Source organism: Panicum virgatum, chromosome 3K (assembly GCF_016808335.1).
Source record: "Panicum virgatum strain AP13 chromosome 3K, P.virgatum_v5, whole genome shotgun sequence".
In the NCBI taxonomy this organism is placed as follows: Eukaryota; Viridiplantae; Streptophyta; class Magnoliopsida; order Poales; family Poaceae; genus Panicum; species Panicum virgatum.
In genome coordinates this window covers 9,332,986-9,346,062 of record NC_053138.1, presented here as the reverse complement: position 1 = coordinate 9,346,062, position 13,077 = coordinate 9,332,986, and the positions used below count along the sequence as shown (strand labels likewise).

The 13,077-nt window shown below is 46.7% G+C and overlaps 1 pseudogene; it reads left to right on the top strand.

Moving 5' to 3' along the window:
- The first annotated feature begins 2,486 nt into the window (after positions 1-2,486).
- LOC120700572 lies at positions 2,487-10,793 on the top strand (annotated as a pseudogene).
- The last annotated feature ends 2,284 nt before the right edge of the window (positions 10,794-13,077 follow it).

The window sequence follows — 13,077 nt, the reverse complement described above, 5'->3', positions numbered from 1 at the left end:
TAATGGTTAACCAAAGCGGCCAGTGTAATTCAACCGCCTCAATAAAAAAGGTCCGGCCCGCTAGCTCAAATGGCTCAGTTGCGAGCACACGTATATATATAACTCTTAGGTTTGGAGTCTATATTTCTCACACTTTCCTTCTTCCTCTCCCTTTCCACAGCCGCCCCCGCCCCTTCTCCCTCTCAACCTCCCTCTCTCAGATCTCCCTATCCACAGCCACTGCGCCGGCCAGAGCTCGAGGCCGTGGCGTCCAGTGGAGGCGGCCCCACAGCGGCGGGGGATGGCGTGTGGCGGCCCCTCCACGGCCGCATGGGCGGCGGTCCGCGACCACGCGTGGCCGGATCCAGCGGTGGTGTGCGAGGTCGGCGGGGTGCCAACGCGGGCGTGCGGCGGCGGATTGGCCAGCCTGGCGGCCGGTGCAGCGGCGATGACTTGGCGGGCCCTAGATGGGTTCGGCAGGCTTTTTCTTTGTTTTTTTAATTTTTTATTTGGACTGAGACGGGCATGGAAACCACTTCGGTTAATGTCACGATTAACCGTGACGAGGGCTCCGAGGCGGTTGAAAAACCGCCTCGGTAATTTTTTTGTAGTAGTGTATATTTTTAGTGAAGAAAATAGCACCATAATGAAAATTTTCATGAATTTTTGGTTTTTTTACCCACTAATAAAATAATTTCTAGGTATTTATAGATCAATTTTCAGTTTTAATTACAAAAAATCACCGAAACATGGTAAAATAGTGAAAAATTCACTGGAGTCATATCCAAGCATGCTGGATCCAACAAAAATCACCAATATGCTATTTAAGCTACTGAAAAGTAGATATTACAATTAATAGAGAATAGTCGTTGCCCCGAAGGGAATAAGATTTTGTTTGGATCAAGTGTTAAGGGAGGAGAGAGCTAAACTTTAGCCTTAACTTATTTAAGAGTAAATTGCACCCACCATACAACAACTTATCAGGTGGGTGCAAATTGGTCCAACAACTTGTAAAATGCTCAATTTAGTGCAATAACTTGACAGGTGGGTGCAGATGAGTCCAAAAACTTGTAAAATACCCAATTCAATGCAATAACTTGGCAAATAGGTGTTTTCACAGTCCAAACATTACACGGCAATGTAACTAGTGCAAGGACTCAATAAAAAAATATATTTACGTTAGGACAAATTATTAAATATTATTTGACCATTGATTTTTGTGTTGCGCCTGCCTGGCAACGTATTTGGCAAGATAATAACCCTCAGTGTTTAGAAATTAATGTTATATCTTTACATTAATTATTTCTTATAGTGATTTAATTTTGATTAAAACTATTTAGTTTGACATTCAATATTGAAAAATTCACCCTCACTGTTTTTGATATCTTTGATTATATGCATTGTTAAGCTAAAATAGTCAATATGTTGATACAAACTATTGACACCTTTTAGGATCTTGGTACATATATTTTTAAAACCTGCTTTATCCATTAGAAAGGAAATGAGCCAAATAAAGTAATAAACAGAAACAACATGAGCATTGTTGAATACATGAGCAGAAGCGTAGAAGAAACCTAAGGTTTCAGGGTCTCTCTTATCGACTTTAGTGTTTCAGTGGTGCTAATGGTGTAATTCTAAAATTTGATTGAATTTGAACTAATAAAAAATTATTCATAGTTGAAAAGCAACAACTGGATCACCATGAATAATTTTCATTTATCAAATTTAAGAATTCTTGACATTCATCTACTGTGCTTAATATGTTGCTGTTGTAATGGTGGTTAAAAAAGATATTATTTTTAATAAAATCATAATTAATTTATTCTGAGAATAAAATTCTTAGCGTCCATTGCGACATGAAAATCTATGGTTAAGACGTGAATATACTGTTTATTGTTACCTGACGTTAGCAAATACATTGTCGTGTAACATTTGGACTGTGAATGCACCAATTTACCAAGTTATTGCACTAAATTAAACATCTTCTAAGTTGTTGGATCAATCTGCACCTAGTTGTCAAGTAATTGCACTAAATTGAGCACTTTACAAGTTGTTGGACCAATTTGCACTCAACTGCTAAGTTGTTGTATGGTGGGTGCAATTTACTCCTTATTTAAATGGGAGTGCTAATGGGGTGGGTTATATTATAGTCAAAATTTAAAAACTTTAGCACATGTAAGATATGTGCTAAAATTTAGCACTCCATCCTAGTCCATTAAAATACAGGGCTTAAGTAAAAAAGAAGGTATAAATTCAACCGATTTCCATCCAGGACCAGGAATCTGTCGACAGATGCATAACAGTAAATAAAATCTCTGACAAGCCACCTGTATAGAGTACACACACAATAGAAAAATTCAAAAGCATCTTCAAGTACCTCAGCTCGCTCGTTTTGCAAGTATAAACGTTGCTCGAGATCCCGCTATTATATTGCCATAGGGCATAAGCGCACAACCATCGTATAGTACCTCGAGTGGGAAGCGAAGGAGTAGGGCGACACGCCGCCCATGGCGCTGACCTTCGCCGTGCGCCGGCGCGACCCGGAGCTCGTCCGCCCTGCCCAGCCGACGCCCCGCGAGACGAAGCGCCTGTCCGACATCGACGGCGTGGAGGGGTTTCGCGTACAGACGCCGTGCATGTTCTTCTTCCGTGGCCTGCCGCGCGCCGACGCCGGCCCGGCGCCAGCTGGCGTCATTCGCAGAGCCCTCGCCGAGGCGCTGGTGCCTTACTACCCACTCGCCGGCCGGCTGCGGGAGGTGGAGGCGCGGAAGCTAGTCGTTGACTGCACCGGCGAGGGGGTGATGTTCGTCGAGGCTGACGCCGACGTGCGGCTGGTGGAGCTGGAGGCGGTGGGCCTGAGGCCACCGTTCCCGTGCGCGGGCCAGCTTCTGTTCGACGTCCAAGGCTCCGGCGGCTTGTTCAACTTGTTAGAACTAAGCTTGCCGATGAGCGGAGTGTGTGCGTTGTGTATGCGTGTGTGCTGCTTGGAGCGCGCCATGGGCGCGGGCGCGTCGCGTCCAGCGAGCACGAGGTGGCTCGGGCTGGTGCGGGCGATGCGGATGGCACGAGCTCCACGTGTAGGTGACGCAGTCGTGGGTCGTTGGTGTGGTGGCGGGCAGCACGGATGACCATTGGGCACGAGCGCACGTCGCGCGAGCGGAGCGCATCGCCCGGGCGCGAGAAGCGCGCAGCGTGCGGCCATGGCGGGATAGCCGGGCGCGGAGCGGAGCCGTGTGGTTATAAGAGCCACCACCCACCCCTGTGTAAGTGTGTCGAGTCGATATGTGAATGAAAGGCCAACATACAGGCCGCAGCGGCGGCCGGGGCGTTCGTCGCCGAAACACCGAACACCTTGTGTGCGTACTGTTCTTCTTCTTCCTTGCGTCCGCCGACGATTGTGAGCGCATGAGAGCGTCGCGAGGCGAGTGCGAGCTGGGAACGCGTGTTCGAGCTCGCCGTGGTTCCAACAATTGGCATCAGAGCCGGTTTCGACGGAGGTGCGCTGGTGGTGGCCGGCGGCGTGATGGCGTCGAGTGATGACGGTGCGGCGAGTTCGCTCAGCCGTGTGTCGGCCCGCGCGTGATCACCGGATGGAGGCGCTGGCAGTGGATCGTGTGTCGATCCTGCCGAGCGTGATGCGCTCGACGGCGTGTGTCACCGGAGCCAGAGAAGACGACGTTTGTCGCCGGATCGAGGAGCCGCTGGCGGAGAAGCCCAGCGTGTGTCGCTGAGGGAGTCGCCAGCGGAGAAGACGAAGTTCGGCATGTGTCGCCGAGAAAGCAGATGGTGGCGCACGGCGGCGACGTGCGGAGCGGCAGCCGTCGGCGACGTACGGAGCGGCAGCCGTCGGCGCGGAGGAGAAGCTGTGCGTGTGTGGAGCGCGACTGGCCGTGTGTGCGAGCCAGAATGCGGTGCACGCGTGTGTCGGGTGCGGAGGCGCGTGTGTGCGTGCAGCCATCGTAGGTGATTGTGTGGTGATCAAGATAGGCGTGTGTGCGCCGGACTGCGTGTATGCGCGCGCAGCATTCGCGTGGGCGATCGTCAGAGCGATCAGTGGAGCGGAGATCGTGTGGGCGATTGGAGCTGTGATCGTGCGTGTGATCGGGCGGCAGCAATCCGTGGAGTGATGCGCGTCAGTCGCGTGGAAGACGGTGATGGCGGAGTCGGGCAGGCTGGAGCCTTACAGCGCACAAGGAGCCGGCCCGGGAACGCGTGGACGTCGCGTGGACGTGGTGGCCGCACTATGCGGATCATGGCGAATGGCGGTGATGCGAAACACGGCGGCAATGGTGGTGCACGCGGTGCAGGAGACGACGCTGCACGCGGACGTCGGCGAGGATCCAGTGAAGCCATGAAGACGAAGGTGTCGCCACGTCAAGCTTAGGGGGTGATTGTTAGAACTAAGCTTGACGATGAGCGGAGTGTGTGCGTTGTGTATGCGTGTGTGCTGCTTGGAGCGCGCCATGGGCGCGGCCGCGTCGCGTCCAGCGAGCACGAGGTGGCTCGGGCTGGTGCGGGCGATGCGGATGGCACGAGCTGCACGTGTAGGTGACGTAGTCGTGGGTCGTTGGTGTGGTGGTGGGCAGCACGGATGGCCGTTGGGCACGAGCGCACGTCGCGCGGGCGAAGCGCATCGCCCAGGCGCGAGAAGCGCGCAGCGTGCGGCCATGGCGGGATAGCCGGGCGCGGAGCGGAGCCGTGTGGTTATAAGAGCCACCACCCACCCCTGTGTAAGTGTGTCGAGTCGAGATGTGAATGAAAGGCCAACATACAGGCCGCAGCGGCGGCCGGGGCGTTCGTCGCCGAAACACCGAACACCTTGTGTGCGTACTGTTCTTCTTCTTCCTTGCGTCCACCGACGATTGTGAGCGCATGAGAGCGTCGCGAGGCGAGTGCGAGCTGGGAACGCGTGTTCGAGCTCGCCGTGGTTCCAACACAACTGCCCCTTGATGCTCCTCCAGGTAGCGTTATTGAGGCCGTCAAATTCTGTGAAGATTTCCTACAGAATTGAAAACATGAAAGCATATATAGTTTCTGCAAAATCTATGTGTTTCCGAATCGAACCTATATTAAACCTAGCAGCTTCCTTTGCGGGCGTGCACCACGAGCTTGCAGAGTTTTGTAACATGATCGCTCCATCTCTAGGTGACCCGGCTGCTTTGCGGCGGCTTTTGTTATACTGTGATCCAAATTCTGGTGGGAGATTGTTTGGAATTTGGGCTTGGCCCATTAAGTATTTCAGTTATTCCAAATAAATCCCAAAGGCCCATGTGGTGCAAACTTTTAATCCCACATTGCTAGTAAAAATTGAGGAGACCATATGACTCTCCTATATATCTAACCCATAGGCTTCACCGGAGAACATTAATTCGATTATTCCTCTTGTAAGCCGCCGTTAGGCGTTGTAAACACACACCCGATATAGTGAAGTTCTTGCTGGCTGGCGCCCGTGATTTTTACCCTTCGCATTGTAGGAGTTTTCCACGTTAAATCCTTGTGTCTCTTGAAGTTTGATCTACCGATGTTGGACTACAAGACGAGGTTCTCGCTGTGGCAAGTCAAGATGAGAGCTATTCTGACGCAAACCAATGATCTTGATGAGGCGCTGGAAAAATTCGGGAAGAAGAAGAAGGATGAGTGGACCGATGAGGAGAAGCGCAAGGACCGTAAGACTCTTTCTCTTATTCAGCTTCATCTATCTAATGATATTCTGCAAGAAGTGCTGCAGGAAAAGACTGCTGCAGAATTGTGGCTGAAACTGGAATCGATCTGCATGTCGAAGGATCTTACCAGTAAATTGCATATGAAGTTGAAGCTGTATACGCTTAAGATGCAGGAGGGTGATTCGGTGATGGGTCACCTATCTGTCTTCAAGGAGATCGTTGCTGACCTACGGTCGATGGAGGTTAAGTATGAAAATGAGGACTTAGGTCTTCTCTTATTATGCTCTTTGCCAAGTTCTTATACAAGTTTTTGTGACACCATACTATTAAGCCGTGATGAACTAACCCTTGCGGAAGTTTGTGAGGCACTCCAGTCTAAGGAGAAGATGAAAGGCATGGTGCAGACAGATGGATCGTCCTCAAGGGGAGACGCCTTGCATGTTAGAGGCAGATCAGAGCAAAGATCATCCAGCGACAACAACGATCGTAGTAAGAGCATTGACGGTAGAGGCCACTTCCAGTCCCAAAGTCCCAAGAAGAAATTATTTTGTAAGTACTGCAAGAAGAAATCTCATATGATTGAGGATTGCTGGAAATTGCAGAATAAGGAGAAGAGGAAAAATAAATCTGATGGTAAGGCTAGTGTTGCTTCCGCTGGTGAAAACTCTGAGTCAGATTGTTCGGTTGTCTTTGCTGGTTGTGTTGCTGGTCATGATGAGTAGATTCTTGATTCTGCATGTTCCTTTCATAACTGAACTAACAGAAATTGGTTCAGTTCATATGAGTCTTTGCAAAACGGTGATTTTGTGGGCATGGGAGATGATAACCTGTGTGAGATTGTTGGCATTGGCTCTGTTCAGATCAAGACTCATGATGGCATGATTCGCACACTGAAAAATGTGAGGCACATACCAGGGATGAAAAGAAATCTGATCTTGTTGAGCACACTTGATAAAGAAGGACTCAAATGCACCGGTTCAGGTGAAGTTGTGAATGTATCTAAAGGTTCTATTGTATGTTTGCTGGGTGATCTAAATCCTTCAAATTTATATGTTCTCGGAGGTTGTACTTTGCATGGTTCTGTTTCTACTGCTAATGTTGCTAATACTGAACCTAATAAGACTGACCTTTGCCATATGCGTCTTGGATACATGAGTGAACTCGGTATGGCAGAATTGATGAAGAGAAACCTGCTGGATGGTTGCATTCTGAGTGGCAAGAAGTTCTGTGAGCATTGTGTATTTGGTAAGTACAAGAGAGTCAAATTCAATACCTCTGTTCATACCACAAAAGGTATACTTGATTATGTTCAGACTGATTTGTGGGGTCCTTCCCGTAAGCCTTCATATGGTGGTGCTCGTTATATGCTTACCATTATTGATGATTACTTTAGAAGAGTCTGACCTAATTTTTTGAAAAACAAAGATGATAGTTTTGCTGCTTTAACAGAGTGGAAAGTTATGATAGAAAGGCAAACTGAGAAGAAGGTCAAGGTGCTTCGCACTGATAATGGTGGAGAATTTTGTTCGGATGTTTTTGATGATTATTGAGGAAAAGAAGGCATTATTAGGCATACACCATCCCATACACTACGCAGCAGAATGGTGTGGCCGAGCGCATGAACAGGACCATTATCTCGAAGGCTCGTTGCATGCTGTCCAACGCCCGCATGAACAAGCGTTTTTGGGCTGAGGCTGCTAATACTGCATGCTATTTGATCAACAGGTCGCCTTTTATTCCACTCAACAAGAAGACTCCTATTGAGGTATGGTCTGATACACCTGCAGATTATTCACACTTGAGAGTTTTTGGCTGCACTGTTTATGCTCATGTTGATAATGGAAAATTAGAGCCTAGAGCTATTAAATGTCTGTTTCTTGGTTATGGTTCTGGAGTCAAAAGATATAAATTGTGGAATCCTGAAACTAAAAAGACTTTTCATGAGCAGGAGTGTTGTTTTCAATGAGTCTGTGATGTTTATTGACAGTCTGTGCACAGATGATACTTTAGTTGAAAAATTGCAGCCACAAGTTAGTGTGCAGGTGGAGCTTATGGATGAATAGGAAAATAAAGTTGTTGGTAATGATATTTCAGATAGTGTTTCTGATACTGTTCAGCACTCACCTCCAGTTTCACAGTCTAATTTGCAGCATGAGAAGGATGTAGATTTACCTATTGCTCTTCGCAGATCAAGGAGGAGTTCTGGACCTCCAAACCGTTTTATTGAGGAGTGTAATCTAACTTATTATGCTTTGAGTTGTGCTGAACAGGTAGAGGATGCTTGTGAGCCAGCAACATATTCTGAAGCCATTGATTCTGTTGATAAGGAGAAGTGGACCTCAGCTATACAGGAGGAGATGCAGTCTCTTCAGAAAAATGGCACATGGGAGATTGTGAGCTTAACTGAGAAAAAGAAATCTGTTCGCTGCAAATGAGTCTTCAAGAGAAAGGAGGGTTTGTCTCCTAGTGAGCCTCTAAAATTTAAGGCAAAGTTAGTTGCAAAGGGCTTCAGTCATATTTCTGGTGTTGACTATAATGATGTGTTCTCTCCAGTTGTGAAGCATAGCTCAATTCGGACTTTCTTTAGTATTGTTGCTATGCACGATCTTAAGCTTGAGCAGTTAGATTAGAAGACTGCATTTTTGAATGAAGAGCTTGAGGAGGAAATTTACATGGATCAGCCAGAAGGATTCATAGTGCCAGGCAAGGAGAATTATGTTTGCAAATTGAAGAAGTCCTTATATAGTTTGAAACAGTCTCCTCGTCAGTGGTATAAGAGGTTTGATTCATTTATGTTGTTACATGGTTTTAAAAGATCTGAATATGATAGTTGTGTTTACATTAAGATTGTTGATGACATGCTTATTGCTGCCAAGAGCATAAAAGAAATCACTACAATAAAGAAATTGTTGAGTAGTGAATTTGATATGAAGGATCTTGGTGTTGCTAAGAAAATTCTAGGTATGGAGATTACTAGAGACAGAAAATCTGGTTTATTATTTCTTAGTCAGCATAATTACAATAATAAATTTCTTCAGCGTTTTAATATGCATGATTCAAAACCAGTTAGTACTCATATTGCACCTCATTTTAAATTATCAGCCGCTCAGTGTCCTAGTTCTGATGAGGATGTTGAATACATATCAAAAGTCTCATATTCTAGTGCTGTTGGTTCTTTGATGTATGCCATGGTCTGCTCTCGCCTAGATTTATCATATGCTATGAGTTTTGTTAGCAGATACATGTCTAATCCTGGTAAAGAACACTGGAAGGCAGTTCAGTGGATTTTCAGGTATATCAGAGGAACAGTAGATTCTTGTTTGAACTTTGGGAGAACTGATTAGAGACTCATTTGTTATGTGGATTCAGATTATGCTGCTGATTTGGATAGGCGCAGGTCACTCACAAGTTATGTGTTCACTGTTGGCAGTTGTGCTATGAGTTGGAATGATACTTTGCAGCCTGTTTTTGATATGTCTACCACAGAAACAGAATATATGGCTATTGCTGAAGCGTGCAAAGAGTCAGTTTGGCTGAAAGGTTTGTTTGCTGAGCTGTGTGGAGTTGATTCTTGCATTGATGTATTCTGTGACCGTCAAAGTGCTATTGCCTCACCAAAGATCAGATGTTTCATGAAAGGACAAAACATATTGATGTCAAGTACCATTATATTCGTGATGTTATTTCACAAGGTAAATTGAAGGTATGCAAAATCAGTACTCATGATAATCTTGCTGATATGATGATAAAATTAGTTCCTGTAGCTAAGTTTGAGTTTTGCTCAAGCTTAGTTGGTTTGACAGCTTAGCCTAAGAGCCTACTTGGCGCTATAACTTCCATTCTTTGTTGTGTTCAGGTGATGATTTTGATATGCTACAAGAAGGAATTTGTCTCAAGGTGGAGTATGTTATATTGTGATTCAAATTCTGGTGGGAGATTGTTTGGAATTTGGGATTGACCAATTAAGTATTTCTGTTATTCCAAATAAATCCCAAAAGCTCATGTGGTGCAAACTTTTAATCTCACATTGCTAGTAAAAGTTGAGGAGACCATATGACTCTCCTATATATCTAACCCATAGGCTTCACCGGAGAACATCAATTCGATTATTTCTCTTGTAAGCCGCCGTTAGGCGTTGTAAACACACACCCGATATAGTGAAGTTCTTGCTAGCTGGCGCCTGTGGTTTTTACTCTTCATATTGGAGGGGTTTTCCACGTTAAATCCTTGTATCTCTTGAAGTTTGATCTTTGCTGTTTTTATTGTTTTATTCGCTGTCGCCTCTAAAAGCTTGTCTTATCGCTCCGCCTCGACCACACCATGTGCGACGCCATCGGCCTCGTCGAGTTCCTGTCCGCCGTCGCGGAGCTCGCCCGTGGTCTGCCCGCTCCCACGGTGTCTCCAGCATGGTCTCGAGAGCTCCTGGAGGCGCGGAGCTCGCCGCTCCCCCGCCCCGAACCTGACGCCGTGCCGCCGCCCGGCGTCATGGTCCTGCGGACGTTCACCTTTCGCCCAGCCGATGTCGAAGCGATCAGGAGTGGCCTCCCGCGGGGCCTCCGGGACACCGCCATGAGCTTCGAGGTGCTCTCGTCGGCTCTCTGGCGTGCCCGCACAGCCGCGCTCGAGCTGCCGCCGAACGAGGACGCGCGCCTGGTGTTCCTCGCCAACTTCAGGGGCGTGCCCGGGCTGGGCTTCCTGCCGGCTACTACGGCAACGCGTGCGTGCCCGTGCCCGTGCGGACCACCGTGGAGGCCCTGCTCGCTGGGTGACACGGTGCAGCTGGTGCGCGAGGCGAAGGCGACGGTGACCGCCAATTACGTGCGGTCCGTCGCCGTCGACCTGGGGGTGCTGCGCCGGCGGCCGTACAAGGCCATGGCGAACTCGTTTGTCGTGTCGGATAGCCGGCGCGCAGGGTTCCACTGCGTCGACTTCGGGTGGGGCGTGCCGGTGTACGGCGGCCCCTCCTCTGCGGAGTTCGGGGTTAGCTTCCTCGTCGCCGTCAGGAACGGTGACGGGGAGAACGCCGTGGCCCTGCCCATCGTGCTGCCGCAGCCGGCGATGGATCGTTTCGCCGTGGAGGTGGAGAGGTTGTTGAAGGGTCAATGCAAAGCGTCCCTTCAATATTTGGACTCTCGAATTACACTTGTGTAGTAAAATGCTTGTTCGCAGAGCTGTTTTTTTTTGAGAGAGCCGCAGAGCTGTTATTTGTCATTTGACTTTTCCTCTCAATTGCTTCCGTTGGTTGGACTAGGTCTTGGATTCATGTCATTATAATTATTGGAGTTGTGATACCTCCGGTGTTTAGAAAAGAAAAAAATCTAAATTACTCCCCTCAACTATAGCTAATATTTGGATAACTCTCTAAACTATCATTTGGTTTATTTTAATCCTCAAACTATACCTTTTCGTTCAAATTACACCCTAATACAATTTGTCTTTTTTATTTCTCCATGCATAGGTAGAGTTTTAAGTTGAAATTTTACAAGATGACAGTACATATCATGAAACAAAATACATCATAATTGTATATCATTATTTTGATAGGTTAAGATAATTAACAATAAATTAATCATTGGAGTTCAAAATTATATTAAAAATAATAGAAAAAAATTCTAACTATTTTAAATATTTATTGTGATATACACTACTATCCTACAAAATTTGAAATTAAAATTTAACTTGTGTATAAAGAAACAAAAAAGAAAAATTGTATTATGGGATAAAATGAACTAAATAGCATAGTTTAGGAGGTAAACTGAACCAGGTTATAGTTTAGTTAGGGAGCGGTCGCCGCCACCCGGGGTGGTGGTGGAGACGGCGGCCTTTAGGGTTTTAGGTTGCTGGGGATGGAGGGCGGCTCCTTGTACGGCGGCTATAAATGGAGATTGGGGGTGGCGGTGGAAGCGAGGTGGTGCGGGAGCGCAGCCGGCCAGATAGGGTTGGATCTCTAGTGAACGGTGGTCGGTGGCCGGGGCAACAAGGGGGGCCAGAGTCGAGGGCGCGTGCCTCGGCGGCGGTGGAGGGCGGCAGCGGGAAGCGCTGGCCGGGGTGGTGGTGGTGTAGGTGACGGCCTTTGGGGTTTTAGGTTGCCGGGGATGGAGGGCGGCTCCATGTCCGGCGGCTATAGAGAGAGGTTGGGGGCGGCGGCCCGGCGGTGGTGCGGCCGCCGGCAGAGTCGAAGTGGTGTGGGAGCACCGCCGGCTGGGCAGGGTTGGATCTGCGGTGAACGGTGGCCGGCGGCCGAGGCAAAAAGGAGGTCGGAGTCGAGGGCGTGTGCCGGATTAGCGTCGGCGGCGGCGGGGCGGCCTGGGTCCCGGTCGCAAAACTCTGCTTATATCTCTAGGGGAAGATCCAAAACTCTGCTGGGCCACAACACTGTACTATCGCGTTACATGATCAGCCCATACGGGTGTTCGTTACCTAGGGGCCTTGAACGCCCAGCCTATACCGCGCAGCGCTTTTTTCATTTTTATATTAAAAAAACAAAATTTCAAAAATATATGCCGAATAGGGAAATTTTCAAAAATGGGTGCCTGTCGCCCATCCAGTTGGCGACAGGACCTAAATGTAAAAAAAATTACATTTAGGTCCTGGCGCCCAGGGCGCATTAAACAGTAAACTTGTAAAATCGATATAAAATTGTAGAAAAATAAAAAAAATACAAACTCAACTGTTCTAGATTCTATGAAATAAGATCTACAACTTTTGTTTCATAAGTTTTTCATTTGATCAATGTATCTTGCTATATTTTAAATACCAGTTTAATACACTTTTATTTAAATCTCAAGATTCATCCTTTGGATGCATGTCATCTTTGGCCAGAGTGTTGTATATGGTGAGCATAGGCTTGTACAAAATTAGTAGGCCCAGAAAACATTTCTAGAATAATTTTTTAAATTAGATCTTGCAATATGTCTAGTTTAAATGGGTTATTTATCCATGCTGCTATACTGAGTATTAGAAGCCATAACTTTTACATTACCATTATTTTATTTCCTAAGAGCTATGAAAAAAGTTTGGTAATTTTTAGATAAGCACAACTAGATCAAATGAATTATTTCAGATTTTTCTAGGTACAAGAACTATTTTTCTTGATTTATATACATTGATCAAATGAAAAACTTTATGTAACAAAAGTTGTAGATATTATTTCATAGAATCCAAAACAGTTGAGGTTGTATTTTTTTTATATTTTTCTACGATTTTATACCGATTTTATAAAGTCACTGTTTAATGCGCCCCCGCGCCAGGACCTAAATGTAAATTATTTTTACATTTAAGTTCTGTCGCCAATTGGATGGCGACAGACACCCATTTTTGAAAATTTCCATATTCGCCATATATTTTTGAAATTTTGTTTTTTTAATATAAAAATGAAAAAAAAGGCGCCTATACCATCAAAAGCCCGTTGACGCGACGACCGGCTTCCGTTGGT